Source organism: Anabrus simplex, chromosome 3 (genome assembly GCF_040414725.1).
Source record: "Anabrus simplex isolate iqAnaSimp1 chromosome 3, ASM4041472v1, whole genome shotgun sequence".
In the NCBI taxonomy this organism is placed as follows: Eukaryota; Metazoa; Arthropoda; class Insecta; order Orthoptera; family Tettigoniidae; genus Anabrus; species Anabrus simplex.
The window spans coordinates 474,978,859-474,999,222 of NC_090267.1; the positions used below are offsets into that span (position 1 = coordinate 474,978,859).

Genomic DNA, 20,364 nt, shown 5'->3' on the forward strand with positions numbered 1-20,364 from the left:
ATAGAAGGAAAAAGAATTACAAATACGCTGTACCTAAAAATAATTGGTGGAAATTAATATCCTGTAGTAATGAAATCTGACAATAAATGGCGGAAGACAAGCTCGCAGCGCTGGCAAACGGACGAGAGAGAATCCCTGTAATAAATAAAACAGTGTCCCTGTATATTTCTTAACATTATGACGGACTACTATTTTACGAAAACGATATCATCCAAACAAATAGATCCAAACATCTCATCGGGGTGTGGTAGATAGGGTCATAGATGTCGGTAAAGGAGACCTTACATTTCTTTTTATTAGAAAAGGGGAAGCAAATCGTAAGAAAGGCAAACAGTTCAGGTTTCATCCGCATGTCCAAAACGAACTGATGAGGGTCATTTCTTACAGTAGATTACCGAAATCGCCCTGAGATAACCTTCTTTGATTCAAGGGATGAACCCATTTTCTGCACCGTTGTTTACATTGCCTTTTTCAGGTACCGTAGGCCTACACAGCTCCCAGGAGCAAAGCAATAGATGTTTGAAGTAATATGAATTCCGCTGCCACGTTGTTTGATTCCATCTAAGTTAGGTATTGAAATATAAAACTGCGAGATAGCCCAAAACCTGACTTCCGTACTAAATAACATGGCAGTGTTTTGATTGGCTGCTGTGTACTCTTTACGTTAATGTTACGTTCCTCCATTGTGAACACCACAAATTTTACGTTAATTTTACGGTTACGTTACGTCGTTAAGTTTACGGTTACGTTTGCATTGTGAATGGGGCCTTAGAGCTTCGCGACTGAATGTGACTGTACTGTAAGTGAGCGGGCTGGCGGGCGGTGAGCATATGCTGTTCAACCACAGCGACGCTGTGGCTACGTACACAGGCCGTGAAGATTGAGCGAAGTTCTCCCAGTCACTCTCGATCACTGCGGCGATACCCGAGTTTGAAATGGAGGCAGAAAATAGTGAGAGAAAGAAAGAGGGCAGAAGTCTACATCATTTTCAATTTACGCTACAAGAAATAAGTTGTTTATGTTCATTGCAGTTTATGAATTTTGACTGGATACAATAAAGAATTAAGCCTACAACCTCAAATATGTTTATAATGTGCGTAAGCCATTACAGTTTTCACTATTACACTTTAAGATGTGCTTTAGAAATAGTTCTAATAGATCTAATATAATACTCTTGATGAAACTCCCTCTCGCCATATTTTAAATACTATTTTCAGAAATTCAGTGAACAAGGAAAAGTCACACAATACTACAACACTGCAAAATCATTGTTGCAACGTGTAATTATATTAATTTTGCTTAATGAATAACAGGGATTTCACATTTTAAAAAATAGAAATACTGTCATGTCCGCCTCTGTGGTATAGTGGTTAGTGCCACCCCCAGAGGCCCGCGTTCAATTTCCGGCTCTGCACGAGATTTGAAAAGTGGTACCAGGGCTGGAACGGGATCCACTCAGCCTCGGGAGGTTAAATGAGTAGAGGGGGTTCGATTCCCTCCTCAGCCATACTCGAAGTGGTTTTCCGTGGTTTCCCACTTCTCCTCCAGGCAAATGCCGGGATGGTACCTAACTTAAGGCCACGGCCGCCTCCTTCCCCCTTCCTTGTCTATCCCTTCCAATCTTCCCATCCCCTGACAAGGACCATGTTCAACATAGCAGGTGAGGCCGCCTGGGCGAGGTACTGGTCATCCTCCCCAGTTGTATCCCCCGACCCAAAGTCTCATACTCCAGGACACTAAGTCCGAGGGAAAAACCAACCCTGGAGGGTAAACAGATTAAGGAGGAGGAGGAGGAGAAATACTGTCATTCCCATCCAAGGAATTGTAAATCGTAGCCTGTACGTTAAAACCCTGTACCTCTGTAGATTGTAACACAAAAGTTATGTGCCAGTTTTCTTTGAATGAATGAATATTAGAAAATAAAACAGACTTTTTATATCGAGTGGAGTATAAATCAAACTGGAATATCTTGACAAGGTCAGTTTTTGTTGTTGTTGCGATTTTAAAGTTTTAACATAATCTACCCCAGTCGACACTTCACTGAAGAGTAGGGGAGAGCTTCGTAATCACAGTCGAACGTCGATGCTTCCTCGCTTCCCTGCAAAGTATGTTCGCTCCCTCGCTTCACTCTGACAAATGCTTCTTACGTAGGCTGCCCGCGTTTACGTCACGACAGCCCGGCCGCACTGGGCTAGCCTCAACGGGCGCCCAGCTGAACACCTCTGGTCTAGAACATAGCCTCACGTGATGCCTACTTACGCACGAAATGATTAGCCTCTTCATTAATGCGCGCGACCACAGAGAATAACACAAGAATGAATTTTCTCGAAAATCGTTTGAATTGCGAAGAAAGTGCAAGTGACGTTTCTTGTAGAATATGTAATTTCAAGACCACACGGTGCATTTCCTCTTTCGATAGGGCCAACCGCTAGCCGTTATTTTAGTTACTGTAGGGCAAAAATTGCCCAAAACTTGGACATACCCAGTAATTATAATTACCAAATTACAGCTCAGTAGTCGGTCGAGTAGTTTTCGAGTCTATCCGGAACAAACAAACAAATAACAATTTTTTACAATTTGTTTTACGTCGCACCGACGCAGATAGGTCTTATGACGACGATGAGATAGGAAAGGGCTAGAAGTGAGAAGGAAGCAGCCGTGGCCTTAATTAAGGTACAGCCACAGCATTTGCCTTTAAGACTGCCGATAGTGGGGGCTCGAACCCACTATCTCCCAAATGCAAGCTCTTAGTCGCGCTCCCCTGACCGCACGGTCATCACGGTCAGCAAACAAGGCACCATCTCATATTTTATTATGGTTGTTATTTAAAGGGACCTAACATCTTGGCCATCAGCCCCTATCTCATTTTTATTAACTGCGAAGGTGAGGTAGGCTGTAAGTATTTTCTTTCTCTCTTTATTTCTTTTTTTTTCTTAGGCCATTTATCGACCAGGGTTGGTTTTTACTCTAGTACTCAGCGAGAGATCCCAGTTCTATCCCCTCAAGGGTAGTGTCCTGGAGCGTGAGATACAACTGTGGAGAAGGACCAGTACCAAGCCCAGGCGGCCTCACATGCTATGCTGAACAGGGGCCTTGTGGGTGGATGGGAAGATTGGAAGGGATAGGCAAGGAAGAAAGAAGGAAGCAGTTGTGACCTTAAATGAGGTACCATCCCTGCATTTGCCTGGATAAAAGTGGGGAAACCACGGAATACCACTTCGAGGATGCCTGAATCATACCCCCTCTACTCACTTGACCTCCCGAGGCTGAATGGACCTCGTTCCAGCCCTCGTACCACGTTCAAAATTTCGTGGTAGGGCCGGGAATCGAACCCGCGCCTCCGGGGGTGGCAACTAATCATTCTAACAACTACACCGCAGAGGCGCGCTATATGTACTTAATGTGATTAATGGAATATTTTACAGATAAAGTAAAAAAGCAAAGTCACCTCCGTACAGGCCATGAAGGCCCTTGGAGGAGTGGAAGGTAAAGGCTTCCACCATTGTTAACCTCGGCACGTGATGGGGTAGAGTGTTTAGCTCTACGCCCGGCCGCCTTTGCCCCCAGGAATTAACCTGGTACTCATTTATGGTGTAGGCTGAGTGAACCTCAGGGCCATATGCACCTCCGGAAGTGGAAATCTCGTTTCTTAAATTTTACGACTTCCTGACGAGGATTCGAGCCCACGTCCTTCCGGGCGAACCAAGCACGCCTTTACCGCCTCGGCCAGGCAGCCCCTTTTACAGATAAAGTGAGTTAGTTTATTCATTTCATTAATGGTACTTCGTTAAACTAGGTGGCGTTTGAATTCGGCTGTTGACAGTATGAAAAATGTCTCTCCCTTAAAACTTCAATTTTAGGTCACTTTAGAAAGTGTGATTTCCAGATATTCCAATATAATTTTTAAACAATCCAAACATCTGTGAAATAGAACGAAAGTAGTGTGCATTCCAGAGCGTTCTATAGACTGGCAGCAGATCATCCAGAAATTGAAATCACATTTGAAATCACGGAAGGGCGTAGCCACTTTTATTGAAAGAAGCAAATAGTGAAAGGCATGTGCCATGATAGCGTGACATTCAACATTGACGTGCAATTAATTTACAGTGTCCCGCTTAAATAGGCAATATCGATATTAAAAGGTTGAGTTCTTCACTGGTCGGAAGGAAGGAACTGGGCGTGGTCCATGCAAGCGCTTTCAAATATCGCGGTCCGTGATGAATAGCGCCTACTCTACAGGATGAGAGGAACATTTTTCAACCTCCATTGCACGACTGGATCAACCTTTTAATATCTATCGTAGTCTTAGAGAAAACTCGGTGATATTAGGGGAGTAGTTAACAATACTTGGTATAACCAGTTTATTATGGCTCATTCACTGACTCTGTAGCTCGGTTCCTTGGTTGAATGCTCAGCGTTCAGGCCTTTGGTCAAGGGTTCCGGGTTCAACTCTCCAAGACGCTGGCAGCTAGTGGACGGTTGAGACATGGCTGCAACTACTACTCCCACAAAGAGGAGGGTGGCCTCCTAGACGCCGCGCCATCTCTCAGGCCAGGAGAGATTTATTTATTTATTTATTTATTTATTTATTTATTTATTTATTTATTTATTTATTTATTTATTTATTTATTTATTTATTTCATTTTATTTTATTTTATTTATTTATAGATGCGGTTCATAGTGTGGGTTACTGTAGTCATGTCCTAGTTCGTGAACCATGGGCAACAGCTGAGTGGCCTAGTAAGTGGTCCTGAGAATCGGGATACCAGTTGCTATGGAATAGGAGTTGGCATCTCGGACATATTCTGAGTCATGGCCCTCCTTGTGGTCAGACGGCTAGGTCTATACAATCCACCGGTGATCCCTAACCCGTTAGAGGAGAATTCCTCACTTGGACTATATGTCAGTAGGGCAGCTCCTGCTTCATGAATTTACCGAGTTCAGAACATTCTAAGCAAGCCTCGGACCTATGGGAGTAACGGAGTCCTACTCCCATTTGACAGGCGAGGGACTCCTTGGAAACAACCTGGCGAACGAAATGGAATTCGATGAGGAGCTATCAATACTAATGGGGCTTACGGAAGAAATAAAGTTTGCTATTTGCTTTACGACGGACCGACACAGATAGGTCTTATGGCGACGATGGGACAGGAAAGGCCTAGGAATGGGAAGGAAGCGGCCGTGGCCTTAATTAAGCTTCAGCCACAGCATTTGCCTGGTGTGAAAATGGGAAACCACGGAAAACCATCTTCAGGGCTGCCGACAGTGGGGTTCGAACCCACCATCTCCCGAATGCGAGCTCACAGCTGCACGCTCCTAACTGCACGGCCAACTCGCCCGGCATATATCATATAAAGCATTGTGTTTTGTTAGAGACGTGATTAATTACCCTCTTCCTAGCGAAGTTACAATTAAACAACGGCTAAGACAGTTTTCTATTTCTCCTGGATTCAATGAGTTGAGCATTAATATCTTAAAAATACAGTCAAGTCTTTTTACAAATTTTGAAAGAGATGTTCTCAGCTTTGATGAAATGAAGGTTAACAACGACTTGTGTTTTGATCAAAATGAAGATTTTTTTTTTTTCTAGTGGCTTTACGCCGCACCCACACAAATAGGTCTTATGGCGACGATGGGACAGGAAAGGCCTAGGATTTGGAAGGAAGCGGCCGTGGCCTTAATTAAGATACAGCTCCAGCATTTGCCTAGTGTAAAAATGTGAAGCCACGGAAAACCACCTTCAGGACTGCCGACAGTGGGGTTCGAACCCACTATCTCCCGGATGCAAGCTCACAGCCACGCGCCCCTAACCGCACAACCAACTCGCCCGGTAAAATGAAGAAATGATTAGACGACCCCATGATAATGTCCAAGTCATTGTACTGAGAAGTTTAGCTCAAAAGTGGATACAACTTATCTACTACAACTTTGATACAGTGATGTCAAGTGAACTGTTAGTAGAAGTAATTCAAGTCGTAGAAACCACTGCATTTAAATTTAGAGCAGTTGTATGTGACATGGGACCTTCAAATAGGAAATATATTACTGATTTGAGTATTTCGTTGGACAAACCCTCGCTGGAAAACCCATCAAGTAAAGAATGTAAGATGCGGTTTTCTTCCGATGTGCCTCATGCACTTGAATTACTGCGGAAGGATATCAACTGAAAAGTGGGCAATCTGTTACAAAAGAAGCATTTACAAAATTAATTGAAATGCAAAGTGAGGGCGAAGACCTGCAACATGTGCATACTCTTCCAATGAAGCATATTCTTGTGACTGAAACGGAGAGGCAAAATGTATGGAAAGCCGCTGAACCGTTATCACTGACTGTGGGTAAAGCAATATGCCACAACTTTCCAGAGCTCAGCTATGTAGGAGAGACTGTAATCACTATTAATAATGGATTTTACGTCCTAAACTCCTGTGTCCACGTGTGTGGTACAAACAGCTTAAAAAGTGCCTATGGGAATTGTATAGAGCAACAAAATCATGCTCTTTACAAATTATTCGATATATTTTCACCATGGGAAGCCTCTTTCCCCTAAAAACGAGTGACCCCTGACATGGTGGAAGAGGTTGACGTTTCTTCAGGGGCTTTTCACCAACATTCCACCGGCCAATACACATTTATAAATAATTACTTATACAATAATATAATGTTAGGTTTTTACAATAGACTACTTAATGCTAACTGTACCGGGCGGTACACCTCCACTCCGCTAATTTAAAATGTGCGCCAGTTGAAACTCCTCTGCTGGAGGAAGTCTGAACTTTATCTACGCTATTAATTCTCTACTTTCTCAGAAGATGTCACCACGTGGAAAATTTTGAGTTTTTGAACTGTGTCATTTTTGATGTGGTTTTGTTTCACTTGAAGTAAGAAGTGTGAACTTTCTCTTCTAGAGGACACTACTGAAGATCAACAATAGTGCAACCTAGTGCGGAGTCAAAGAACTATTTTGTTGGAGAAATTTTTATTTCAAATGTTTGTCTTTGCTAAAAAAAAATTTCAGTTATTGTTTAAGTTGGCTGTATACCCCTCTCTTTCCCCTTGTTTTGCATTTAACCAATCCTGAATTTCTTTGAGTTATTTCCGACCAATCCGATGTATCTTCCCCCAACTTGGATATGTTTCTGTACCCGAGCCAATAAAAAGTTTGTGGGAGGGTGTTTTCATTCCCCTAACGCCTAGAACCTTCCGCGAGAGGATATAAACTGCTGATTTTAGGGTCTCCGGGCCACTTCTGTTCCATCTTTCAGTGTATAAAGTACATAGCGGGAGGCGGGAAGCGCCTCTTTCCTCGGCAGCGGTCATCAATAAGGTAATGGCCGATTAATAAATTCTTTCTTTGCTAGCTCAGCAGTTTAACTCTCGGGGCGGGTGCGAAGCGTTCCTCCATGTAACCTTTTCCTAAAATGTAACGATCTTTTCTTCTATTCTCTTTTAAGCTGCATATTGGGATAGAGAGTGCTAACCCTCTGGAGCTCCCACTCACATTGTCCTGAGGTGAACTTTTTTCTCAACCTATTCTTCGTTAATGTAAAACAAATTGCTCTTTTCTAAAGTCACCTCGGTAGTATGGGATTAGCCCTTGCATTAGTGGCCTAGAGCCAGATTAGGTTTTTAAAAACAAGTGTATTAGGAGTGCAAGATCGCCTCCTCTCAAATTGTTATTTTAGAGGTCATGTAATTGCCCATTTTTATTTAATAGACCTCAGTAGGTTGGGTATTTTACCCCTGTGTCTATGTCCAGTGAGGACAACTTGAAGGTGGAGTTTGGTGTGGCCTGGGAGAGGCTTAAATTTTGAGAGCGAGTGACTCTTTTGAAAATTGAGTGTTGTACGCCTCGTGGAGGCTTTTCAGTGTAATTTGGAGCAAGGGCTCCTAGGCATGAATGGGGTTTTCTGCCCCTCTGTTGAAACTTGTGTTTGGGGTAAAACTGAGCTGATTGCCCAAGCAGTGTAAAGTCAGGGTGCGAAGCCCAAATTCTGTAAATATTGTAACTACCCTTTTGATTTGCTACTTTGTACCTGCCATGCTTGTTATTTCTTTGTTTTTGAAAAGAAAATATAACCTTGTTAAATTTTAAATTAATTTTGCTTTCGTAGCTGGAGACCTATTCACACCCGCACCTTCTTTCACCTCTACCTACCACGGAAAACTCCGTAACAAGTGGTAGCAGAGCGTGGTTGAATGGGTCTCAATTTAGCCCCTTTTGACGGCTAAATATTGTTTGTTCCGAACTCTAACTATTTTCCCAGTTGCTGGAATTTTTGAGTTTTTCAAAATTGTTCTGTCACCATGCCCGGCCCTCGCGATGTTCTCCATCTTAACTATTTGCGCAAGGAGGAGTTGATCTATGAATTGACTATTAGAAATGTACAATCTGGAGGCACGGTTGCAGTAGACACAAACAAGCTTAGAGAGTCCCTAGATTTGCCCATTTCCATCCCCAATTTGGGAGAGAAAGAAATTGACGACACTCTTTCCACGATCACGGAGAATATTACTGGGCTAGCTTCTGTAGTTAGTTTTTTTGATGAAAATGATCCTTCTCCTAATCAAATTAAGCGTGTGCAAGCTAGGCTATATCACTTTTCGAATAGGGTTAACGATCTGTTGTCTCTAAAGTTGAATGACGTTCAGAAGAAGGAAGCTAGTACGCTGCTTGAAAATATGTCTGAATTATCTAGCAAGGTCACTCAATTGTTAACAGGGGAGGTTCCTCCCAAAAGCGATTTACCCACCACAGTGAATGCAGGTAGTGAGGAAGCGCCTCCCAAGGGAGAAGTTAATAGGATAACCGTTGCTGCTCACACTATCCCTGCCCCATTGGACAACGAATCTGAACGTCGTGCATCATTGAGTAACATCCGTTCTGAATTAACTTCTTTGCCATTGAAACCTTTACCTACTATGTCACCCGGGTTTAGCAGCTTGCCTCATCCATTGGCAATGTTGCTCAGAGGTATCTCTAAGTTTTCCGTTAATACCACCAGTGATGTAATTTCTTTTTTAAGATTTCTAGTTGAATTTCAGGATCATGCCCTTGTGTTTTCTCTTTCTCCATGTCAAATTTTGCAAATTATCTATCCGTATGCTATTGGTATTCTCTCAGATAAAATCGTAAGAGCCATTGCCGAGCAATCATCTATTGAGGATTTCCATGCCCATTTGCTAGCTAACTTCATCCCGGCTAGGGCCAGGTCCTCCCTTATTCAGAAGTACTATTACCGTGTACAACGCCTGGATGAAAACTTGGCTGATTTCATACAGGACATTAAGTTTTATACTAGGGTGTTTGCTCTTCATTTCCCTGAGGATCAGATTGTACAAGCTATTGTAGAAGGGATTTCACCACCCTACAGGTCATATTTGTGTTTCGCGGCGTGCCCGCAAACTTTCTCTGAACTTGAAGCATTGGCCGTCTCAGCGGAAGGAGTTAGATACGCCGATTCTTTGCGTGTCGCGAAAGAACCCCCGCCTTCCTTTAGAAATACTCGGCCTCCACCTCGCCGACCAGTCAATCCCCGTAAATGTTATGCTTGCGGGTCGCCTGACCATCTGCGCAACAAGTGTCCACTGATCAAGTCAAGTGGGACAAGGAATGGAGCCGGGTCATCACAAGGCTGTTTTAAATGTGGGGCTTTCTCACATATCGCCAAGAATTGTCCCAATTCGAATAGCACCCCCTCCTGCTCAACTTCTGGTGCAGATTCCACCTATGCCAATAATAAAAGGTGACTAGTGGCTTCGGCTGAGTCGACTAATCCATCTTCCCGAGACTCAGCCCCGGGTAAACAGGTTGTAAATTCAGGGAACGAGCAATTTTCAAATTCATCTTTTGAAGGTCCCAAAGAGTGTCTTAGGATTGCGGCGAATTCCCCCGCACCGGTCCCCTTTCTCAAAATTGAGTTAAATAACGAGCCTATAACAGCTCTCTTAGATTCAGGTAGTGTTTGTTCTATTATTTCGGCTGATTGGTATTCAAAATTGAAATCTGTTTGTAAGCTTCCTAACTATTGTTTGTCGGCGATCCAATACGTTTCGGCTAATTCCTCTCCATTAGAAATTCTCGGTTCCTTATATGTCAAAATTCGTATTTTTCAATTCACATGGAAAGTTAAATTGTTTGTGGCCAAGCATTTGTCTTGCCCCATTATATTGGGAGCGGACTTTATTTCTCACACTGGTCTTGTGCTCGATCTTCAGAGTAGGTCTTGCACTTTCAAATTTGCCTCTAATTGTAATATCCCTCTATTAAAGTGTAATTCTGCATCATGTTCTTCTATTTCGCCTACCCAGGATGAGATGTTGTTAGACCTTAGACATCTACCTGAGGAGCAGGCTGATAGTATTCGCAAATTGTGTCAGTCGTTTCCCGAGGTGTTCTCTGATACTCTTGGTGTTACTGACCTTATTGAATACAAAATTGAGGTCACGGATTCGATTCCTGTCCGTTTTCCACCTTATAGGCTATCTCCACCTAAAATGAAGGCTCTAAAAGAAATCATCGATCAGATGTTGAAGGACGGTATTATTAGGCCCTCTAAGTCAGCGTATTCTTCGCCTATTTTTTTAGTCCCGAAACCCCAAGGAGGCTTCAGGCCTGTCATTGATTACAGGGCTCTCAATCGGAAGGTGGTGTTACAATCTGTGCCCCTTCCCGACCTTCATTCTTGTTTTTCATGGTTTCGTAAGGCCAAGTTCTTTACTATCTTGGACTTGAATCAGGCCTATAATCAAATTCCCCTGGCCGAAGAGTCTAAACATCTTACAGCGTTTGCCACGGACTGGAATTTATATGAATACAACCGCGTGCCTTTCGGGCTCCCCACGGGAGCAGCTGTACTCACTAGGCTACTAGATAGGGTCTTCTCCGACATCAAATTTGAGTACTTATATCACTACTTGGATGATGTCGTCGTATTTTCAGAGACTTTTGAAGAACATCTAGATCATCTGCGAGAGGTTCTCGATCGCCTTCGTAAGGCTGGGTTAACTGTTAAGTTGTCCAAGGTTGCCTTTGCTAAGCCCTCTATGTCTTTCCTAGGGCATATTGTGTCACCTGATGGTGTAGCAGTCGATCATTCTAGAACACAGGCCATTCGTGATTTTAAACCTCCCAAGGACATTAAAGGCATCGCCAGGTTTATTGGTATGGTGAATTTCTTCAGGAAGTTTATTCCTAACTTCGCTAATAGAGCGGCGCCCTTAAACCTTCTTCGTAGGAAAGGCATCAAATTCGAGTGGGGACCTTCTCAACAAGCCGCTTTTGAAGACCTTAAATTAGCACTTTGTAATGCCCCTGTACTTGCTATGCCTGATTTCTCGAAGAAATTCATTGTCCAAACCGACGCATCGTCGTCAGCGGTAGCTGCAGTCCTTCTTCAAGAGACTGAACTAGGGAGGCGCCCCATTGCCTATGCGTCTAGGACATTGTCGGCTCAAGAAGCCAAGTATTCCATCTATGAGCTCGAAGGTTTGGCAGTCTTATTCGCCTTAGAGAAGTTCCGTCTCTATCTGGAACATGTCAAATTCGACCTGGAGACAGATAATCAAGCCTTAAGCTGGGTCTTAGGTAGGCCGCGTCGTACTGGTCGTATAGCCCGCTGGGCCATCCGTATTTCTGCCTTCCAGTTTGATGTTAGACATATCAGAGGTACCGAAAATGTTGTTGCTGATGGACTCAGCCGTATGTTTTCTAACGACGTCGAGACCCACGAACCGGTCGACAGTTCATCACCTTCCGGGTCCATACTATCTAAGGTTAATGCCATCCTAACAGATGCTCCCATGCTCTTTAGGGATATCGAGAAATACCAACGTGAAGATCCGACGCTGGCTTCGATAATGGAAACCCTTTCTTCTGGGGAACATGTTGTCCCTTATGTTCTGAGGAATGGTGTTCTATGTTGCCCTTCGAGGCATGATAAGATGATGAAAGTTGTTGTTCCAGCGGTTCTTGTACCTATGATCTTCAAGTATTATCATGAGACCCCATTAGGAGGGCATCTTGGAATCTTTAAAACCCGTGAAAAGATTCGTGAAATGTTCATCTGGAAAGGTATGGACGGTGAAATCCGTGAACTAGTAAAGGCTTGTAAATCCTGTTTGCTTAGTAAACCGACCATGTCCACCAAGGTAGGCCTCTTGTCTTCCCAGCAAGCGTCGCGCCCCATGGAACGCCTGTATATTGATTATGTAGGACCATTCCCCCAGTCAAAGGGTAATGCCAACAAGTTCATCCTTGTGTGTGTAGATGGTTTTACCAGATTTTCTTGGTTATTTCCGACTAAGCTGGCTACCGCTCAGTCTACCATTACTTGCTTAAATTCTATTTTTGCTTCTTTTGGTCCGTGCCAATATATTGTATCTGATAATGCTAAGGCTTTTACATCTAACTTATTTCGTAAATTCTGTTTTGACTTATCCATCTCTCATGTAACTACTTCTGCTTATTACCCTCAACCATCTCTGGCTGAACGGGTTAATCGTAATCTCAGGTCCGCACTTATTGCCTATCATCATGAAGATCATTCCAGGTGGGACACGTCCCTGCATTGGTTAGCTTTTGCTTTGAATTCGGCGGTTCATGAATCTCATAAGTTCACTCCTGCTTCCTTGATGTTCAAGTTTGTTCCCAACACGCCGCTCTCTAACCTTTGGTCTCTGAGTGACATTCTACCCGAGACAATAGATCCGGATAATATTAAAGATCTTTGGAAGAAGGCTAAAGCCAATCTTAAGGTATCTCATGAAAAGGTTAGAGAAAAGTATGATCGTGGACGGAGACCCACCACTTTGAAGGTAGGTGACCAGGTGATGGTCAAGAATTTTGTTCCCGCGGGCAAGCTTGCCCCCAGATTTCATGGGCCATGCATCATTCTCGATTATCTTACTCCGGTTACATTGTTAGTAAGCAATCCAGCCACCGAGAGGATATTTAGGGTTCACCTGTCCCAGGTGAAACCGGTGTAAATCTTGTGTCAACTTGCTTCATATAATTTGATAGGAATATGAAGGTTATATTTTTTTTTTGAGTTCCACTCTTAAGGCATTCTGCTCCTTCTATTATATTTCTCTATATTTAAGCATTTCTTGTAAACCTCCCCCGATCTGTTAAACTGCCATCCTGTCCTTGCCACGGCCATTACCACGCTCCCGTCTCCTGCTCCACTACACACAGTGGCTGGCTTAGATGAAATGCCATGGATATCTGCACGCCGCTGGCCCCTCAATCTCTCTACATACCTGTGCCCTCCAAAGAAACATGATGGTCCAACACAATTCTGCCCCCTAGCTTTAATGTTTCAGTGCCCCCGCAGCCGCGCGGCGCTGTGCCGCGGCTGGGTTTGAGGAAGGCCCCCCTCGGCCCCAGCGAGGACGACATGTGCACGGCGAGCCGGAGCTCTCCTCCCGGCCAAGGCTGATGTGCGGCGCACGACCAGCTACTTGCCCGCAGCCTGTATATGTTCACCGCGGGCGCGGCGTGTTTCAACACCTCTGCTCCCCTCATAGTGCGGGCGAGCGGTATCTCAGGGTACTTGAGGGGTCCGAGCAGCCTCCTTTGGACGCAAGCTGCAACGGCCGGTCTGGCCATCCAACTTCATTAACATCAACTACATGAACAGTTACGATAAGCAATGACTACACTCGGGAATTCAACAGCAATATTTGGTGGACATTGCAAAATTTTTCATCACTTTTAAGTATTAAAAGTTTATCCTCAGAATTCTACTTCTACAAACTTAAAAACTATTCTTCATCTGCAACAACAAAATTTTGAAACTAAATCAAACCAAATTAAGAAAATCTTATAAATTTTTTTGGCAATTAATCTCCATATCTACATCAAAACTTGGACCTTGTTTTCAAACAATTTCATTTGTCACCCCGGGAGGAACTTTTGGGGGGGGAGGTCTGTACCGGGCGGTACACCTCCACTCCGCTAATTTAAAATGTGCGCCAGTTGAAACTCCTCTGCTGGAGGAAGTCTGAACTTTATCTACGCTATTAATTCTCTACTTTCTCAGAAGATGTCACCACGTGGAAAATTTTGAGTTTTTGAACTGTGTCATTTTTGATGTGGTTTTGTTTCACTTGAAGTAAGAAGTGTGAACTTTCTCTTCTAGAGGACACTACTGAAGATCAACAATAGTGCAACCTAGTGCGGAGTCAAAGAACTATTTTGTTGGAGAAATTTTTATTTCAAATGTTTGTCTTTGCTAAAAAAAAATTTCAGTTATTGTTTAAGTTGGCTGTATACCCCTCTCTTTCCCCTTGTTTTGCATTTAACCAATCCTGAATTTCTTTGAGTTATTTCCGACCAATCCGATGTATCTTCCCCCAACTTGGATATGTTTCTGTACCCGAGCCAATAAAAAGTTTGTGGGAGGGTGTTTTCATTCCCCTAACGCCTAGAACCTTCCGCGAGAGGATATAAACTGCTGATTTTAGGGTCTCCGGGCCACTTCTGTTCCATCTTTCAGTGTATAAAGTACATAGCGGGAGGCGGGAAGCGCCTCTTTCCTCGGCAGCGGTCATCAATAAGGTAATGGCCGATTAATAAATTCTTTCTTTGCTAGCTCAGCAGTTTAACTCTCGGGGCGGGTGCGAAGCGTTCCTCCATGTAACCTTTTCCTAAAATGTAACGATCTTTTCTTCTATTCTCTTTTAAGCTGCATATTGGGATAGAGAGTGCTAACCCTCTGGAGCTCCCACTCACATTGTCTTGAGGTGAACTTTTTTCTCAACCTATTCTTCGTTAATGTAAAACAAATTGCTCTTTTCTAAAGTCACCTCGGTAGTATGGGATTAGCCCTTGCATTAGTGGCCTAGAGCCAGATTAGGTTTTTAAAAACAAGTGTATTAGGAGTGCAAGATCGCCTCCTCTCAAATTGTTATTTTAGAGGTCATGTAATTGCCCATTTTTATTTAATAGACCTCAGTAGGTTGGGTATTTTACCCCTGTGTCTATGTCCAGTGAGGACAACTTGAAGGTGGAGTTTGGTGTGGCCTGGGAGAGGCTTAAATTTTGAGAGCGAGTGGCTCTTTTGAAAATTGAGTGTTGTACGCCTCGTGGTGGCTTTTCAGTGTAATTTGGAGCAAGGGCTCCTAGGCATGAATGGGGTTTTCTGCCCCTCTGTTGAAACTTGTGTTTGGGGTAAAACTGAGCTGATTGCCCAAGCAGTGTAAAGTCAGGGTGCGAAGCCCAAATTCTGTAAATATTGTAACTACCCTTTTGATTTGCTACTTTGTACCTGCCATGCTTGTTATTTCTTTGTTTTTGAAAAGAAAATATAACCTTGTTAAATTTTAAATTAATTTTGCTTTCGTAGCTGGAGACCTATTCACACCCGCACCTTCTTTCACCTCTACCTACTACGGAAAACTCCGTAACACTAACAACCCGCCAAAGCAACGGTAAAAAGCATGCCGTGCGATTGGTCATGTTTCTTTATTTTTAGTAAGTCGTTTTAGAAATAAAACTGCGTATAAAAGCGATCTAAAATCACTGGATGGATAGACAATACGGAAACCGTAACGTAAATACTTTATTTGCGTGGCGAAAGATAATTTAGTACTGAGAAAGCTACTAGAATTGTTCGTGTTAAGCAGTGTTATTATATGACTTGTAATGCTCTGAAAGTCCGCCTCTGTGGTGTAGTGGTTAGTGTGATTAGCTGCCCCCCCCCCCCGGAGGCCCGGGTTCGATTTCCGGCTCTGCTACGAAATTTGAAAAGTGGTATGAGGGCTGGAACGGGGTCCACTCAGCCTCGGGAGTTCAACTGAGTAGAGGCGGGTTCGATTCCCACCACAGCCATCCTGGAAGTGTTTTTCCGTGGTTTCCCACTTCTCCTCCAGGAAAATGCCGGGATTGTACCCAACTTAAGGCCACGGCCGCTTCCTTCCCTCTTCCTTGTCTCTCCCTTCCAATCATCCCCCACCAAGGCCCCTGTTCAGCATAGCAGGTGCGGCCGCCTGGGCGAGGTAATGGTCATCCTCCCCAGTTGTATCCCCGACCTAGAGTCTGAAGCTCCAGGACACTGTCCTTGAGGCGGTAGAGGTGGGATCCCTCGCTGAGTCCGAGGGAAAAGCCAACCCTGGAGGGTAAGCAGAATAAGAAGAAGAAGAATGCTCTGAAAAATACTGAATACTGAAATAAATTACAACATAATTACCTACACATAACAACTGGCAATTATATTTGACAAAATTGAAAAATATTAATTAAGTGGTTAAATAAAAACAAGCAAATCATTAACAGAAACGCACAATTACAATGGGTCTGTTCACTGCAAGCTCGGTAGTGGAGGCCACATGACGTCACCAGCCAAAGCGAGCCTGCGCGTGACCCCTACCGTCTAGTCTAGTAACCGTGAGCCGTAGCCACTTCCGGGCCGAGACTCACTCTGCATCCGCCGAACCTCGCAGCAAGCAAGTGCAGTGGAGGTACATCGAACACGACTCTCGTTTATCCAATAGATTAGGGCCTAACTATTATTGTACCTTTGTGAAAGTTCGCTCATTTCAGTGAACTTGGCAGACTGATATGTAATAGCACCTTCTGACTCGCCAACGGCAACGGTAAACTACCTTACTTCTCATTTCCTATTGAATGTTTCTTCAATGACGTCTAGGCTATCTGTAAGTTGATTGCAGCATTGTTATGGATCCAAGCAGCGTTTGGGCTGGGTATTCAACATAGACATATATTTTATTATTGGATAAGAGTTCAATGAAGCAATGTGACAGTAAAAGTCGGTGATTTCTAAGTGCAGATAAAGTGTAAGTTTATTCTGAATTGTTCAAGATATGTGATTATTAGGGCTCGAATGTTTAGGAAAAGTCGTATTTTTTCTTTGTCTCCATTTTATTACCTGACTGGATTTTGGTGCAAATCAGGTGATTATCGTCACAATTAAGTGACTTTTATGTGTCATATAAATGCATATTTTGGCTATTTTTTTGTCATAAGGTCATATTTTTAGTTATTTTAGTAGGAACGTCATATTTCGGTCTTATTTCGGCGGTTTTACGACAGCTGTAGCTGTGCAAAATCATCGTCAACTTTCCAAATGAGAACTAGTATTCACAAAACTGCTTTTCCGTATCACATCTGTACTTAATACAAGTGGAATACTCTGCCGCTTCTATGAAGATTGCACAGGAATTGTTTTCCTACAGTTTGTCAGGAAGTCTGGCATATATTAAGTCGAACTTTGGAATTACATCGAGTGCAATTACTCTTTTAGAAACTGCTAGCTTAGAAATCCATGCAAGTATTGAAAATGTGAGAAGTGTTCAACTTTCAGCACAACAATCACATGGAATAGTTGGCGTCAGTGTAAAATGGAAACTTTAAAATGTGCTTAATCGAAGTGTGTGCAAGATAAATGATGTTCTTCGAGGAGAAGGTCCAAGTACATTTCAAGACAAGTATATACTCGACAGCACTGACGTGGTGCTCAATTTAAACTTTAACGCATTTGAATAATATTAATGTAATCTGGCCTTAAACGTTCCAAAATATTTTTTTTAAATATAGATTTATTTCTAGTTTTCTCGTATTTTAAACCAACAATGAAGGGTGCAAACAGGTTTTGACTTTAAACACGTTGTGTGATCTGATAATCTTAGCGAACTTCATCCTTCATAGGTATGTATTCACAAATGATGAGGAAATCGAGGACAATAGACTGTGAATAATTGATAAACATGTATATTCATAAAATTAATATGAAAGTAAGAATAAGCAATTTAGTTAACAAATATGTATCAAAGGAATCGCTGTTTCGCTTTATAACTTAATTTAAAATGGCCATATTTAGATCAATCATTTTTGGGTCATATTTTTCCATTTTTACGTCATATTTCGTCGCTTTTGAGGTCATATTTAGTCACTTTTGAGGTCATATTTGCTTGCTTATTTGGGCTATTTTTAGGTCTTAAACATCCGAGCCCTAGTGATTATCATTCTTTTCTTTCTTCTTTCTTTCTTAGTCGGTTTACACTTCAGGCTTGCGTTTTCCCTCGGACTCAACGAGAGATCCCACCTCTGCCGCTTTAAGGTCAGTGTCCTGGAGCTTGAGACTTTGGGTCGGGGGATACAGCTGAGGAGGAGGACCAGTGTCTCGCCCAGGCGACCTCGCCTGCTATGCTGAACAGGGGCCTTGTAGGGGGTGGGAAGATTGGAAAGGATAGACAAGGAAGAGGGAAGGAAGCGGCCGTGGCCTTAAGTTAGACACCATCCCAGCATTTCCTGGAGAAGAAGTGGGAAATCACGGTAAACCACTTCCAGGATGGCTGAAGTGGGAATCGAACCCACCTTTACTCAATTGACCTCTCGAGACTGAGTGGACCCCGTTCCTGCCCTTGTACCACTTTTCAAATTTTGTGGCAGAACCCGGTCTCCGGGGATGGCAGCTAGTCACACCAACTACTACATCACAGGGGCGGAACTGTGATTAAATTATTGGTTTTCACATCCCGATAACTGCTTTTACGGTTTTCGGAGACGCCGAGGTACCGTAATATAGTCCCGAAGTAGTTCTTTTACGTGCCAGTAAAAATGGCGTATTTGAGCACCTTCAAATACCACCGGACTGAGCCAGGTTCGAACCTGTCAAATTAGGGTCAGGAGGCCAGCGCCTCAAACGTCTGAGCCACTCAGCCTGGCTGTTGTTATTATTATTGTTGTTGTTGTCACTAGCCAACACCTAGCCAGATTCTTGTACAAAATGCCGTTGGAAAATGTAGACCTACAGGTTTTTTATTGATGTGAAAACCCAACCACAGTTCGTACGACCGAATGGTCACAACGGACTACTACTATGTCGCCCTTGTCCCTTCATACGTCCGGTGGTTATGATCGTTAGGCGTTAGGGCGTGAAGTCTTTATGATCTCACACCCTTGTTAGCCGGTTCGAATCCCGCTGGCGGAAAAAAAAAACTACATCAGAATGTTGGTCCGCATGGTAGAAGCGTTGGTGGTATACAACGTATAATCACTAGATTGAGTGATTAAATTCAAAACTTCTCCGCAATGCTCATATGGACTGAGGTCATATGACGCTGTTGATGGTGATTCGACCGATGAATGGGGTTGTAAAGTCTTAAGCAGACACCTTGGTGCTCTCGGACAGGGGTAGACTATGTACCGTAACCGGGTTTCACCCCCTTCCTTCCTACTCTCATACATTATGTCATTCAGATTCATTCCATCTCACAACTCCTCTGATGAGGTTGACGTCAGGAAGTGCATCCTCTCGGAGGTTCATCTCACTTCACATCCGACCCCATCAAGAAAAGTGCAGATAACGATAACGTGTATAACATAATATGCGACGAGGTGGGGGCAGGGAGGGTCGGCGAGCCCTTTGAGTCCCCCTTGTTATCCGCGCCTGTTTGAGAGTGGGTAGTGCACGATCATTCTTTGCTTCTTTACACTTAAATCTGGCAGGATCAAGAAGGAAGTTCCACGATTTAGTTTTGTGGTTATTCAGGAAATTTCTTTCTACACTTTGATAACGAACTTCAATATGCGTTACATACCACCGCTTCTGGTATCTCAATCAATAATTAAGAAGCAAAAATATTCGCAGTCGGTAGGACTCGAACCTACGCTCCCAGAGGGAATCTGATTTCTAGTCAGACGCCTTAACCACTCGGCCACGACTGCACGCGGTACGTTGATGACGTGAACAAGGTACTTGGCTGAGAAGTCCCATTATAATAGAACTAAAATAAAAGTGTATATAGAGACGTGATTATCAGCACCTGTTTCTCAGTCAATGTTCAGTTGAGTTGAAAGCGAACAGCTACACGTGAAAACAAGTTCACGACTTCACTGCACGAACAAGCCACGGGGCTTCTGAGAAATGAATGAGACCGATAAGTTCGCCCCCAAGCCGTCTACTGTGCTTGCTGCTCCGTACTGTATTGAACAAACACTTTACTATTATTTGCTTTACGACGCTCCGACACAAATAGGTCTTACGGCGAATATGGGATAGGAAAGGCCTAGGAATGGGAAGGTAGCGGCCGTGGCCTTAATTAAAGTACAGCCGGCCGCTCTTAAGCAACTGCAGCTATCGAGCTCGGTAGGGTACAAACACTTTAAAACAGCCGACTTATTCCGTGCCATCGTTGGAGGCTTTTCGTAAATTATGGAATGGTAAGGACTAAGGATAGTTGTCCAGCTGGCAGATTATTCATTAATGAGAATTCAAATCACTTCTGAACTGTGAATGTGTTCATTTTATTGAAGTAATTACCGGTTTTAGCGGTTTTCTTGGACCTCAGCTTATCCAGACTTATTTTGTTGTACCAGCACGTAGTAGGTAGTACATACAATAA

At 43.3% G+C, this 20,364-nt stretch overlaps 1 non-coding gene across 1 annotated transcript; it reads right to left on the bottom strand.

Annotated features, from left to right (window-relative positions):
• Positions 1–19,605: 19,605 nt before the first annotated feature.
• On the bottom strand, positions 19,606–19,687 carry TRNAS-AGA (transfer RNA serine (anticodon AGA)). Its single transcript has one exon. It is a non-coding gene; the product is annotated as a tRNA-Ser (tRNA).
• Between the last annotated feature and the right edge of the window lie 677 nt (positions 19,688–20,364).